Here is a 15285-nt window from a genome sequence, read left to right on the forward strand (position 1 = left end):
TTGATACTTCTAATGTGAGGTTACGCTCTGATTTGTCATGAAGCTCCATACGTTTCAAATCTGAAATGTACATTGTCACTACAACTTCAGGAACTCCTAGATTTTATTGCAAGCAGATTTCAGGATGTTGTCCCCCACCCCCACCCCTTTTCTTGAAAGCCAGTTTCTGTGCTGCTTCCCTTATACATGATTAAGTGCACTATTCTTTTTCCCACAAAGTAGCAAGCAGAGTGTCTGAACCAGTACATATGTGAGAATGTTAGAGGCTGATATGAGTTCCATAAGAATTTATTTTAAAATTCTTCTAAGGTAGGAGATTCTTAATTACTTTTAATTATTAATAAGCTTTATGTTTCTTGGTAATCAAAGATTTTATGGTACTTGAACGAGTTCTGTTTGTCTCAAATTCAGAAATATTTGAAGGATATTTTGTATTTTGTTTATTATTCATCTATAGTCTGAAAACCAGAAATTCCAAATAAGATAAATTAGTTTTTCTGACATATTTACTTTTTGACATTATGCATTTATATATGGGCCTTCCACAGGGATGAGGTGCAAATCTATCCACTGAAGCATGAGATCTTCAGTGGCTATACACCAGTCAGAATGGCTAAAATCAAAAACTCAGGTGGCAGCAGATGCTGGCAAGGATATGGAGAAAGAGGAACACTACTCCATTGCTGGTGGGACTGCAAGCTGGTGCAACCACTCTGGAAATATGTTTGGTGGTTCCTCAGAAAATTGGACATAGTACTACCTGAAGATCTAGCTATACCACTCCTGGGCATATACTCAGAAGATGGTCCAACATGTAATAAGGACATATGTTCCACTCTGTTCATAGCAGCCTTGTTTATAATAACCAGAAGCTGGAAAGAACCCAGATGTCCTTCAACAGAACAATGGATACAGAAAATGTGGTACATTTACACAATGGAGTACTACTCAGCTATTAAAAACAATGAATTCATTAAATTCTTAGACAAATAGATAGAACTAGAAAATATACTGAGTGAGGTAACCCAATCCCAAAAGAACACACATGGTATGCACTCACTGATAACTGGATATTAGCCCAAAAGCTCCACATAACCATTACACAATTCACAGACCATATGAAGCTTAATAAGAAGGAAGACCAAAGTGTGGACGCTTCGGTCCTTCTTAGGAGAACAAAATACATACAGGAGCAAATATGGAAATAAAGTGTTGAGCAGAGACTGAAGGAAAGGCCACCCAGAGACTGTCCCACCTGTGTATTTATCCCATATACATTTACAGACACTATTGTGGATGCCAAGAAGTACATACTGAAAGGTCTCCTGAGAGGCCCTGCCAGAGCCTTACAAATACAGAGGCAGATGTTCATAGCCAACCATTGGACTGAGCACAGCATCCACAACAGAGGAGTTAGAGAAAGGACTGAAGGAGTTGAAGGGGTTTGCAACCCCATAGGAAGAACAACAATTTCAACAACCAGACCCCCCAGAACTCCTAGGGACTAAGCTACCAACAAAGGAGTACACGTGGCTCTATCTGCATATGTAGCAGAAAATGGCCTTGTCATACATCAGTGGTAGGAGAGGTCCTTGGTCCTATGAAGGCTCAATAGATTCCCCAGTGTAGGGGAAATCAAGGGTGGAAGGTGGGAGTGGGTAGGCAGGTAGAGGAACATCCTCATAGAAACAGGGGAATGGAGGCTATGTTAGGGTGTTTCCTGGAGGGAGGGAAACTGGGAAAGGAGATAACATTTGAAATGTAAACAAAGAAAATATCCAGTAAAAATTAATTAATTAATTAATTACATTAAATAAATAAAAAAAACTTTTAAAAATAAGAAAATATTTTTTTTAAAAAGACAATGGTTCCTTCTCTCCCAGAAGGCATCAATTGCTAGTAGCTTTGTGGGGGAACAGTGTGGCTTTATGAGCTCCTGCCTATCCATGACTAAATATTGATGGATCTACTTTTGTGTATGCCCTGCACAGCTAACTACATCTGCTGTGAGTTCATGACTGCAAGGTCTATTAATACTGAAGCTATAGGGTTTCAAGGCTTTCTTTGCCAATGCTGGTTCTTAGCTTCTTTTCATTCCCTCTTCAGCATGTTCCCTGACAGATGGAAGAGGCAATGGAGGTATTCTGTTGAAAAATCACTAATTTTTAGAACATTGAGTTGTCATGTATTTCTCCATTAGCTATTATTCTATGACAAAAGGGGAGGTTGGAGCAGCACTAAGCTATGGATTTAGACATAAATTCTTAGGAGACATTTTGACATATCCATTAGGCTGGAAACAGAAAATAAATAAATAGATAGATAGATAGATAGATAGATAGATAGATAGATAGATAGATAGATAAAATTAGTAGATTTATTTCTAAGGCCCATGACTCATAATAGTACCAAGTATATTGGGGCCTTCAGATTACTTCCATAAATGTCATGCAATCATTGTACCAGTGGACCCATCTTGATATCCTCAGAATCATATTATAATTGATTTGGAGCTCAGTAAGTTCTTTTATGACTTTTCTTTACAAATTATATGCATTACAAACTTTTACCACTACAAATGCTAGTCAGCATAGAAGTTTCTAGACCGATTATAGTATGATATCCCTGAGAAGCAAAAGCTTTGTCTCCCAGTGTGATCTAGAGATCATTTCCAGTGTTCAAATTTTTGTATCATTTCACTAGTTTTGAACCAACAAGGAGCCAATTAGATGTCTTCAACAATCTAATTCTGGCAGACAACAAAAACCACTATCAATAGTTTTACTGTTTTGGAAGCTCTGAAATCATCTGGATGAACAATTTATAGTGAGATAGCCCATACCTAGCATTGGACTTTATCCGTAATCACCCATGGCTTCTGGGATCAGCTGAATCCACTCAGACAAGGTACCTCCATTCAAAGTCCTTTTAATTACCATTCTTAGATAGCTCATGGTGTTTCTAATTGGTTTCCTCCTATATCTTCAGTTTTAGTTAATTCCCTCTCACCTCTCTACTTTCTCCCAACCTTATTTGAACTGAGTGTTACCAGTGTTCCTCCCCTTTGCCTTCACATCACTTGGTGTTCTACGACCTGTACTTTCCTTAATGCCTATTCTAGCCACCCTGTAGCCTCTATTGGCTTGTTACTTCCTGGTCTTCTGTTACTCTAATTTAAACACAGAATTTCCAAACTATAAAACTATATTCCATACATGTGAGGAATGCAGATAAAACATTTTGAAATACTTAAAATAATATAATGTAAGATAGGTGCTTGTCATTAGGCGGCTTGGTGAGAACTAGCTGGGCCTTAAAAGCAACTGCCATAACCAAGTCACCCAGAAGCTCAGATATAGCCAAACCCAAAATGCTAATGAACTAACCCCAAGGTGGTGGTATTATGCTAGTGAACCAACTTCAAAATATGATCCTTGTTGGTACAAAACTACTGCCTAGTGAAATGATACAAAAAATTTGAACACTGGAAATGATCTCTAGATCACACTGGGAGACAAAGTTTTTGCTTCTCTCGCATCTTGTGTTGATATCCTTCCAGTAGAGGACTTGAGATTCTGTTTGGCTCTGACTTCAGTGACAGTTGAACTTTGAGCACTGTTGCAAGGTTTGCACATGTCTGCCAGCCCAGTGTTCTCAAGGACCTCCTTACTGTCATTTTCTCAGCCTGCCACAGCTGAAGGACTTCATGTTGGATTTGGGTTGAGTCTGTGAGCTTCCAAATCTCCCTCATTGAAGAGATTATGCACTTGAACCCCTTCGAATATTTTCTGCCCAATCAACTGTTCCCACGTGGTGAGATGTCTTTTTACTTTTATATTAGCATAATACAGTAGGGAATGTTTATTTGACTAAACCAAGCATATTTGAAAAACAAATCGTTTGTCAACATCCTAATTGCCTAACACCTCACAGCCCAGAGCTATGCTCTCCACAACACATGAAAGAGAACATATAGCACTTGACTTTGTGAGTTTGAATTACTTTAATAAGATATATTCCAGATCCATTCATTTTTTTCTCCAAAATTCATGATTAGTATTTTCTTTATAGATGGATGCAATTACATTGTTTATGTGTGCCACATTTTTCTTCTCCTTTAGTATATTTGTAATCTTCATTTACCTGATAGGTAAGGATGTAGAACAGTTTTCTTTTCTTTATCTTTTCCTTTAAGGATTGTTTTGTTTTAATGATTGGTCCATGTGAGGCTCCAGCCAGATCACTATGCACAGTCGTGAGGCAAGCTTTATTTCTTGATCTCTTCCTCCTTGTTCAGAGTCTTGATAGTCTCTCCCTTCTTTATCTAGAGGTGTTTCTTCCTATGTTTCCATGCTTCCTTGGTCTTAGATCTGCAAGTCTTGGCCATGGATTTCTTATGGGCCTTGTGAGCTTTTACTTTGTACATGTGCTCCATGAGAAACTGCTTGTTTTTTTTTTTTTTTTTTTTTTACTACATTCCCTTTTACCTTCAAGTACAGGTTATGATACATGTGGTAGTCAAGCTTGGGTTCTTGTTATCTCTTGAGAAACTGGCACAGGATCCTCATTCTTCTCATCCAGGTCACCTTCTCTGGCATCCAAGACCAGGCAGTACCCTTCTGCTTCTTTATGCCCATATGCCTGCCCTCTCATTGAGCCAAGGTGTTTTCCCAGTATCAAGCTCAGGAAGTCACAGGCTTCTGGAAGATCAGGCCATCTTTGATTGACTTCCCAGTCTGCTGAATTGACATTAGTGATTTCATTGATCTCATTGGGGTCCAACCAGAGCTTGGTTTTACCACAGCAGAGAACACTAGACAGAAGCCGCTTCTGAGGACCGAGTATAGTCATGGCTCGTTGAACACTTTTTCAAGTGTTTAGTTCCCACTACTATTTCTTTTTTTGAGAAGGATCTACTTGCTTTCATAGTTCATTTTTAAATTCAGTTATTTGCTTTCATGACATTTTAGTTTTACTTAATTATTTGTATATTACAGTCACAAATTATCCCATGTATATTCTGTGCCCTGCCTCTTCCTTTGGGTAACAATAGTGTTCTTTGCTGTACAGAAACCTTTTAGTTTCATGATATCCAATTTTTGATTGTTGGCTTAATTTCTTGCATAACTAGAATCTTACTCAGAAATCCCTTACCTATGCTATAAGCACATTATGTCTACATTATACCCCACTTTCCTCTAGAAGTTTCAGAATATCAGGTCTAACACTGAAGTTGTTAATGTCTCAAACTGCAAAGATGTTATTTTTCCAAAGTGGAAGACAATTTCCCCATAAATAAATATACCATTATTGTTGGGTGATGACAGAATGAATTTGAAGTTGACTAGCTACTGGTTATTATATCAATCCAAATTCAAGATCCTAGATTTTCTCTTTTCTATTGTACTGGGTATTGCAAAGAAGAATGATTCAGTGTTGAAAATAGATAAACAGAAGGAGATTGGGGACAAGAAGTATGCATAGGAAAGAAAGGGAAACAAGATTTGAAGGATCTGGTGAAAGGAGGTAAACTGGGTTCTAAGATACCCTCGATGATACATAGATCCTGAAGGTCAACTTTATAGTGATAGTGTGGTTTCAGTCAAAACTCTCCTACCTGCCAAATGTTATATCTGACTAGACTGCCATAAATCTTTATGAAAATTGACCTCATTTCCCCTCTCTGAACAAAGAATTCCACTTGATATTTAATCTAAATTAAAGACACATTTGCATACGTGTCTCTTCTGTTCTGATTTATTGACTAAATAATGAACATGCCAGTAGAGGTGTCAGATGGAAAATAGTCTCAGTTTCTTAAGGTGTGTGTGTGTGTACATGTCTGTGTGGGGGGAATGTGGATGTCTCGGGACATATATGTGTACTAGAAATTTTGCCAATAGAGTTATGTCATTTACAAAAAATTTCAGTAAACAAGACACTGCTGAGTCATATTTATAAATCTTGCTAGACGGACTACTTACATGATCTTTATAAAATCATAGAGCTCAGTAGTGAAGGAAGTGATCCTTTTCAACCTTTTTATAATTCAATAAAGAAAACGTCATCATTTGTTCATAAAATGTTACCCTAGAGTCCAGTTTTCATGTATTTTATTCTAGATTCTCTGTTCTGGGCAGGTCCCAACTATCTATACTTTTTTCATCACTTTCTTTCATTGTATACATTTTAGTTCCAAAGAACAGGAGGGATTGACAAAACTTTCAAACCAAGGATTCTCATGCTCCATAGTATTAGGAAAACATCCTTTATGTTTCAGTATCTACACTGTGCTTGAATAACATTTGAACCTATTAAAATTTATTCATCTTTTTATAAGTTTAAAAATACCTTTTTTTTCTAATATTATATGTGATAAATAGCTCATCTATACAGTTAAAATGCTTCTTCATTTATTAGTGAATACATTTTCCCATTTAACATATAGAAAAGCAAATTCTTAATGACATTTTTATTAGTGTGCATGTGGTAATAAGTTATTAAAATAATTCTTGAGTGTTCTCAGTTAGCTAGATCTTGCAGCACCTCCAAAACTGAGCAATAACATTTTGTTCAAGTTAAAACTTCATTTTGAGACTGGAGAAATGTTTTAGCTGTTAAGAGCACTGACTATTCTTCCATAGGTCTTGGGTTCAAACCCCAACAACCACTGAAAATCATTGATAGTATGAGCTTGATGCTCTCTTCTGGCATGCAGATGTACATGCAGATAGAGCACTCATATACATAAAATAAACAAATCTTTAAGAAAAAACTCATTTCTGGACCATCTTAGTCCTGCTTTCTCTGTTTTAAGAACATTTTTCCTTTATTTTATTATTTTCCTTTATAGTTAGTTTTTTCATTTTTTATAACTACCCCTTAATCATCTTTAGTAACAAAGACTACTTTTTACCTAAACATAATGTACTGCATATATACATGAATGGATTAAAAAGCCTGTCATTGCTTCCATTTTCTGTCTGTGCCCAGAGCTGATCCTGTGCCACAGCTCTTCATACCCAAATACTGCCAGGAGAAAGCTGTTCTCCCAGGAATGCTGACATGCAGGCTTATAGGAGGGACAAGACACAGTCAGAGATAGCAAGACCAGCTAACATCAGAGATAACCACATGGCAAGAGACAAGGGCAAAAAAAAAAAAGTAACAGAAACCAAAGCTGCTGGGCATCATCAGAACCCATTTCTCCCATAACAGTCAGCCATGGAGAGCCCATCACACCAGAAAAGCAAGACTCTAATTTAAGAAAGAAAGAAAGAAAAAAAAAGAAAAAAACAAAACAAAACAAAAACAACAACAACAAAAAGACTCTAATTTAAAATCATAGCTCATGTTGATGACTTTAAGACGGACATTAATAAATTCCTTAAAGAAATACAGGAGAACACAGGAAAACAGGTAGAAGACCTTAAAGAGAATACACAAAAATCCCTTAAAGAATTACAGGAAAACACAATCAAACAGGTGAAGGAATTAAATAAAACCATTCAGAATCTAAAAATTGAATCAATAAAGAAATCACAAAGGGAGACAGCCCTGGAGATAGAAAAACCTAAGAAAAAAGATCAGGAGTCAGAGATGCAAGCACCACCAACAGAATACAAGAGATTGAATAGAGAATCTCAGGTGCAGAAGATATCATAGAAAACGTTGACACAAAAGTCAAAGAAAATGTAAAATGCAAAGAGATCCTAACCCAAAACATCTAGGAATTCCAGGACACAATGAGAAGACCAAACCTAAAGAAAATAGGTATAGAAGAGAGCAAAGATTCCCAACTCAAATTGTACCTCGGGTATTCTGGGCTTCTGGGCTAATATCCATTTATCAGTGAGTGCATATCATGTATGTTCTTTTGTGGTTGGGTTGCCTCACTTAGGATGATATCCTCCAGATCCATTCATTTGTCTAAGAATTTCATAATTCATTGTTTTTAAAAGCTGTGTAGTACTCCATTGTGTAAATGTACCACATTTTCTGTATCCATTCCTGTCTTGAGGGACATCTGGATTCTTTCCAGCAACAACAATATGAAGTAACCAGTACCCCCAGAGCACCCTGCAAATAAACCACCAATCAAAGAAAACACATGGTGGGACTCCTGGCTCTAGCTACGTATGTAGCAAAGGATGACCTAGTTGGCCATCGATGGGAGGAGAGCACCTTGGTACTGTGAAGGTTCTATGTCCCAGTATAGTGGAATGCCAGGGCCAGAAAAGGGGAGTGGGTAGGTTGGGGAGCAGGGGGAGGGGGAAGGGATAGGGGATTTTCTGAGGGGGAAATTAGCAAAGGGGATAACATTTGAAATATAAATAAAGTGGCACTTATCATGTAAAAGAATGCCAATTGATCCATTCTTATCTACTTGTACTAAGCTCAAGTATAAGTGGATCAAGAACTCCACATAGAACCAGAGACATTGAAACTTATAGAGAAGAAAGTGGGAAAAAGCTTTGAAAATATGGGCACAGGGGGAAAATTCCTGAACAGAACAGCAATGGATTATGCTTTAAGATCGAGAATCAACAAATGGGACCTCATAAAATTGCAAAGCTTCTTTAAGGCAAAAGACACTGTCAATAAGACAAAAAAGGCCGCCAACAAATTGGGAAAGGATATTTACCAATCCTAAATCAGATAGGGAACTAATATCCAATATATACAAAGAACTCAAGAAGATGGACTCCAGAAAATCAAATAACCCTATTAAAAATGGAGTACAGAGCTAAAAAAAGAATTCTCAGCTGCAGACTATTGAATGGCTGAGAAGCACCTAAAGAAATGCCCAGCATCCTTAATCATCAGGGAAATGAAAATCAAAACAACCTTGAGATTCCACCTCACACCAGTCAGAATAGCTAAGATCAAAAATTCAGGTGACAGCAGATGCTGACAAGGATGTGGAAAAAGAGGAACACTCCTCCATTGTTGGTGGAATTTCAAGCTGGTACAACCACTCTGGAAATCAGTCTGGCGGTTCCTCAGAAAATTAGACATAGCACTACCGGAAGATCCAGCAATTCCTCTTCTAGGCATATACCCAGAAGATGTTCCAATATGTAATAAGGACACATGCTCCACTATGTTCATAGAAGCCTTATTTATAATAGCCAGAAGCTGGAAAGAACCCAGATGTCCCTCAACAGAGGAATGGATACAGAAAATGTGGTACATTTATACAACGGAGTATTACTCAGCAATTAAAAACAGTGAATTCATGAAATTCTTAGGCAAATGGATGGATCTGGAGGATATCATCCTGAGTGAGGTAACCCAATCCCAAAAGAACACCCATGATATGCACACACTGTTAAGTGCATGTTAGCCCAGAAACTTAGAATTTCCAAGATACAATTTGCATAACACATGAAACTCAAGAAAAATGAAGATCAGAGTGTGGATACTTTGCTCCTTCTTAGTCTGTGGAACAAAATACCCATGGAAGCTGTTACAGAGACAAAGTTCAGAGCTGAGACAGAAGGAAGGACCATCCAGAGACTGCCCCACCTGGGGATCCATCAAATCCAGAGACTACTGCATATGCCAGAAAGATTTTGCTGAAAGGGCTCTGATATAGCTGTCTCTTGTGAGGCTATGCCAGTGCCTGGCAAATACAGAAGTGGATGCTCACAGTCATCTATTGGATGGAACACAGGGCTCCTTTTGAAGGAGTTAGAGAAAGTACCCAAAGAGCTAAAGGGGTCTGCAACCCTAAAGGAGGAACAACAATATGATCTAACCAGTACCACCCCCCCCATAGCTGTGTCTCTAGTTGCATATGTAGCAGAGGATGGCCTAGTCATCCATCAATGGGAGGAGAGGCCCTTGATCTTGGGAAGATCATATGCTTGGGAATGCCAAGGCCAGGAAGCTTAAGTGCATGGGTTGGGGAGCAGGGTGGGGGAGTGTATAGGGGGCTTCGTGGATAACATTTGAAATGTAAATGAAGAAAATATCTAAGAAAAAGGGAAAAAAAAAGATTCCCAACTGGCCAGTAATTATCTTCAACAAAATTGTAGAAGTAAACTTCCCCAACCTAATGAGTTTCCTATAAACCTACAAGAATCCTACAGAACTCCAAATAGATTGTACCAGAAAAGAAATTCCTCCCATCACATAATAGTCAAAACACCTAATGCACAAGCCAAAGAAAGAATATTTAAATTGGTAAGGGAAAATTGTCAAGTAAGATATAAAGGCAGACCTATCAAAATTATATCAGACTTTTCACCAGAGACTATGAAAGCTAGAAGATCCTGGGCAAATGTGATACAGACCCTAAGAGAACACAATTGCCAATGGAGGCTACTATACCTAGCAAAACTCTCAATTACCATAGATGGAGAAAACAAGATAATCGATGACAAACTAAAATTTACCCAATATCATTTAACAAATAGAGCCCTACAAAGGATAATAGATGGAAAATTCCAATACAAGTAGGGAAACTACACTTGGTCTACTATGTTCATAACTGCCATATTTATAATAGCCAGAAGTTGGAAACAACCCAGATGTCACTCAACAGAGGAACTGATACAGAAAATGTGGTACATTTACATGATGGAATACTACTCAGCTCTTAAAACAATGACGTCCTGAAATTTGCATGTAAATGGATGAAACTTAAAAACATCATCTTCAGTGGGGTAGCTCAGTCACAAAAGAACACACATGGTATTCACTCACTGATAAGTGGATATTAGTCCAGAAGTCCAGAATACCCAAGATACAATTCACAGACCATATGAACCTCAAGAAGAAGGAAGACCAAAGTGTGAATGCTTCAGTGCTTCTTAGAAGGGGGAACTAAATACTCACAGGAGGAAATATGGAGGCAAAGTGTGGAACAGAGACTGAAGGAAAGGCCATCCTGAGATTGTCCCACCTGGGAATCCATCCCATATAAAGTCACCAAACCTCTTGTGGATGGTCTTGTGTATGCAGGGAATTGCTTGCTGACAGGAGCCTGATATGGCTGTCTCCTGAGAGGCTCTGCCATGGCCTGACAAAAACAGAGGTAGATGCTTGCAGCCAACGATTTGACTGAGCGTGGGGTCCCAGATGGAGGAGTTAGAGAAGGGACTGAAGGAGCCGAGGAGGTTTGCAGCCCCATGGACGGAGCAATAGTTTCAAGTGACCAGACTCCCCGAAGCTCCTGGGAACTGGACCACCAACTAAATAATACACATGGAGGGACCCAGGGCTCTGACCTCATTTGTGGCAGAGGATGGCCTTGTTGGACATCGGTCGGAAGAGCAGTCCTTGGGCCAGAAGGGGTTCATTGTCCCAGGGTAGGGGAATGCCGTGGCGGGAAGGTGGAAATGGTTGAATGGGTGGGGGAGCATCAACCTATAGGCAGTAGTATAGGGGGATTTACTGAGGAGAGACCTGGAAATGGAACAACATTTGGAATGCAAAGAAAGAAAATATTCAATAAAAGGAAAAAAAAGCCTGTCATTTTTTAATCTGGTTGTGTCATCATATCGAAGGATAATAAATCTGTTGTGAGAATGACTGTAGCAAAATGACACATTTTATGTGGTTAGTTAAGTTAATTAAATGTGAAATCCTATTTAGGAGAAATATAAAAATGATTATAAAATTAATTAGTGTAGGCATGTGTCAACATTAAAAATAGGCTTCCACAAAACAAAAATAGTTATTTCCTATTTTCCCGCAATGTTAATATCAATACTGTTGAAACTTAACTGTTGAAAGTAAGTGATATAAAAGTTAATATTGGGATAACTTATTCTTTGTTGTGTTTCATGGTTCTGTCTGGGTCTGTTGAATAGGCAGAGACTCAGGACATGTTCCTACCAGCTTATTACTCACTAGAGAGAAGACAATAGAAAGCCTAGCATTTAGAAGACCACCTGCCAGTGCTGGACATAGTAACCTCATGGAATTTAGTGGATTTTTTTTTTTTTTTTGTATTAGTAACATGCTCAGTTCTTTCCATCTCCAAATGAGTTGATTGAATGTCAGACAAGGGATGGGAGGAAAAAGGATACGTATTTCCATCTACTCTTTTCTATCTTTGCTAGAAACTCGTATTTTTTTTTTTCCTGGATTGTTTGTATTAGTAACATGTACTTTTGAATAGTTTATGTTTGGCTATAAATCCCTGTTTCTCTGCTCCATTTCACTGCCCATTGCCCCAGATGGACAGATGGGAAATGGCTTCCAGAACCCTTGATCCTACCCCAATTGCTCTTTAAGTTTATTCTGCCAAGCTTTTGCTAATTCTGTATTCTCAGCTGGTGTGACTGTCAGTCCTACCATCCATCAAAGCTGCCTTCAGTCATGAACTCTTCTCAACTCTTCCTCTTGTAAAGTGCAAAAATCCTGCTAGAATTTTTGGTAACATTTAAATACCATTTTAGTATGCGGATTCCTGATGAATTTCGCTCTCAGGTGTTTCAGGTCAGCAGAAGGTTTCCTGAGAAAGTACTGAGAGTCATCAATATAAAGACAAAAATTTGTTACCTCAGTCGATGACTTGCAGTGAATGTGCTATATAAAGAAAAGTATGCATCATTTTGCCTTACTTCTATTGACAGTCAATCCTTGTACAAATTCCCATTATACTTTTCAACCAAGGGATAACATTATCCCACATCTGCTTTAAAACCTGCATAAAGCCTCCATACATTTATGTCTCAAAGACCTGAGACTGCTTCAAAGTAATATTCTTATCTAAACATTTTGATAGTCTAATGTTTGAGGAACTTGGCTAGAAGAAAACAAATAATCAATAGAAATCTATTATTTTACCTCTGCCATGTTTGTTAGCTCCTCTTGTTATAATGAGACAACTGAGATAATCAACTTCTACACAAGAACACTTTATTTGAAGCAGTTTGGAAAGTCATTGACCACATAGCACTGAATCTAAGGATATTTGGTCTCTAAGGAAAGGTCACACAGCACTGTCTACCAAGCCTCTAATACATAGGCTTTGAGGACACATTCTTAAGTTTGGCATTCAGCCCTTGGCCTTCAAAGAACCAAATCTATCTCAACATACAAGACATAAACTCTTAATATTTTATCTTTGTATTCTTTTATTTAATTTATTTTCTTTATTTAACTTATACATAATACCATAATGGGATATCATGTAGATATTTTTGTTTTTCTTATGCTTGAAGTTATATACAATATGTTGGTACATGCTAGACATCACTCTCCATCTCTTAAGCACTTCTTTTACTTATATCCATGTGATTTAATGCTTGACAGAGTCAAACTTGCCTATCTTTTCATTTATCATATTCTTATGATAGAACATTCAAAATACTTTCTGCTTGGTTTTTGAAATATACTACATATAATCATTATCAAAAGTCAACTGATTATACAGTGATGCATAGAATACCTTAGTTCTGGGGCTAGAAATATAGTTCAGTGGTTAGAAGCACTCTTTGATATTTCAGAGGACACTGTTCAAATACTATCACCCATATTGACCCTAATACCCATCTGTAACTCCAGCTCCAAGTGCATCTGGTGTCCTTTTCTGCATTTTGTAGGCATTGCATACTTGTGTTGCACAGACATACATACATGTAGACAAAACACACATGTACACACATGAAGTAAAAGCACATAGTTTTTTTACAAAAAAGTTTCTTACTTCAATATATTTTTAATTGTTTTGATTACCACCTTTTCTCACCACTTCTCAACTGAACTCTCTCCAGCTTCTAGTAATTTCTGTCCTTCTCTTGAACTTAGGACAATTCTTTAATTTGAAACATTTGTGAGATTGTGCATTATTGATATTTTTATACTTGACTAAACATAATGATCTAAACTTCCAACTACATGATCACAGATGGCAAGTTTTTATTTGTTTGAATGACTTTGTAGTGTTTTGTGGTGCACATGCCCCACTTTTTCTTCCTCAGTTCATCATCGGTTGACTAAAATGTCATTGTTTTTATTTCCTGCCTCTTAGGAAGGGTCCAGATGTATATTTAGTACATTGATTTGATCTCCTTTGTATATATGTCCTGTGGGGGTTACAATGTGCTCAAAGGACAAATGCAAGGAATCCAAGTCTCAGGACAAATCCTTGGCACGGATTACTGTACAAGTCAAAAAGGAAGTGATGTGTCCTATTTCCAAGATGCAGTGGTGGGAAAGATACAATGTAATACTTTCTATCATTAAAAGAAGATGTTAGTTCCAAATCTGAAATGTCTTCCACAGAAGTGTACTTTGAATCACCCGTCTTCAGTGTATGAATTTACTATGAAGAATGTGCAATTTCTGAGAGTGGTCAAGTGAGTTATTACATTTGCATACAAGGCCTGTGGTTTCATCTTAGGCACTCTGTTACCCGGTCCTTTGTGATACAAACAGCTGTCAGTCCAAGCTCCTATCACCACAGACTAAGACACTTTACCAAGCCTTCCTCACCATGGTGGATTCTATACCCTGAAACCATGAGCAAACTTATTTTTCTTCCCTTGGGTTGTTTCTCTCAGGGATTTTGCTTACAAACATGCAGAAGGAATTAATTCAGGGAATTGGTATTAGAAAGTGCATGGTGATGGACATGTAAATGATAAGGTGATGCTTTTGTCTATCTACAATTAAAGATATGATGAAGAGTGTGGAGTCACTGTAGGACAGCAGGGTGAATCAGGACGTCTTTACCAGAAACAGCAGGGTGCAGCAAATGACCCAAAGCTCACTAAGTCGTCATCTCAATTTTCCTGACTTGGAGTCTGTGGTTTCACATCTGTGTCTCTAGCTCACATAAGTCCACTTTTGCCCATTAAAACCTTCTCCTCACCCCACAGAGGAAAGGAAATCCTAGAAACATAATTTCTAGAGTTACCAAATTTGCAAAAGAAATGATCAATCATTTCAGAAATCATGCTACACAGGATGCCAAGATAAAGATTTGTCTTGGCCCTGGAAAGCATCTAGAATAGACTGACAGCAACGAAATGGCACCTTAAAAGAAGTGCTACCTTTTTTTTATGTGCCTCTCAAAACTTACACACTTGGGAATGAATGTTGTTTCCGTGAAGGGGCAACTGAAGTTGTAACCTCACTTCTTTTTCCAACCTGGGCTGCTTACTCAACCTGGTGGCCCTTGCTCCAAGGACCACATTGACACTGAACATAATCAGGACACTGAATCAGCATAGCATACTGTAGCTGAGAACTCCTGGATTTAAGTTATCTTTCTCCTACCTCAGTCTCCAGAGTATCTGGAACTACAGGTATGCACTATGGCACCCG

The 15285-nt window shown here is 38.0% G+C and overlaps 1 pseudogene; it reads right to left on the reverse strand.

The window, feature by feature from the left end:
* Window positions 1–4267: 4267 nt before the first annotated feature.
* LOC110316998 lies at window positions 4268–4851 on the reverse strand (annotated as a pseudogene).
* Window positions 4852–15285: the final 10434 nt, after the last annotated feature.

Source organism: Mus pahari, chromosome 2 (assembly GCF_900095145.1).
Source record: "Mus pahari chromosome 2, PAHARI_EIJ_v1.1, whole genome shotgun sequence".
Taxonomy (NCBI): domain Eukaryota; kingdom Metazoa; phylum Chordata; class Mammalia; order Rodentia; family Muridae; genus Mus; species Mus pahari.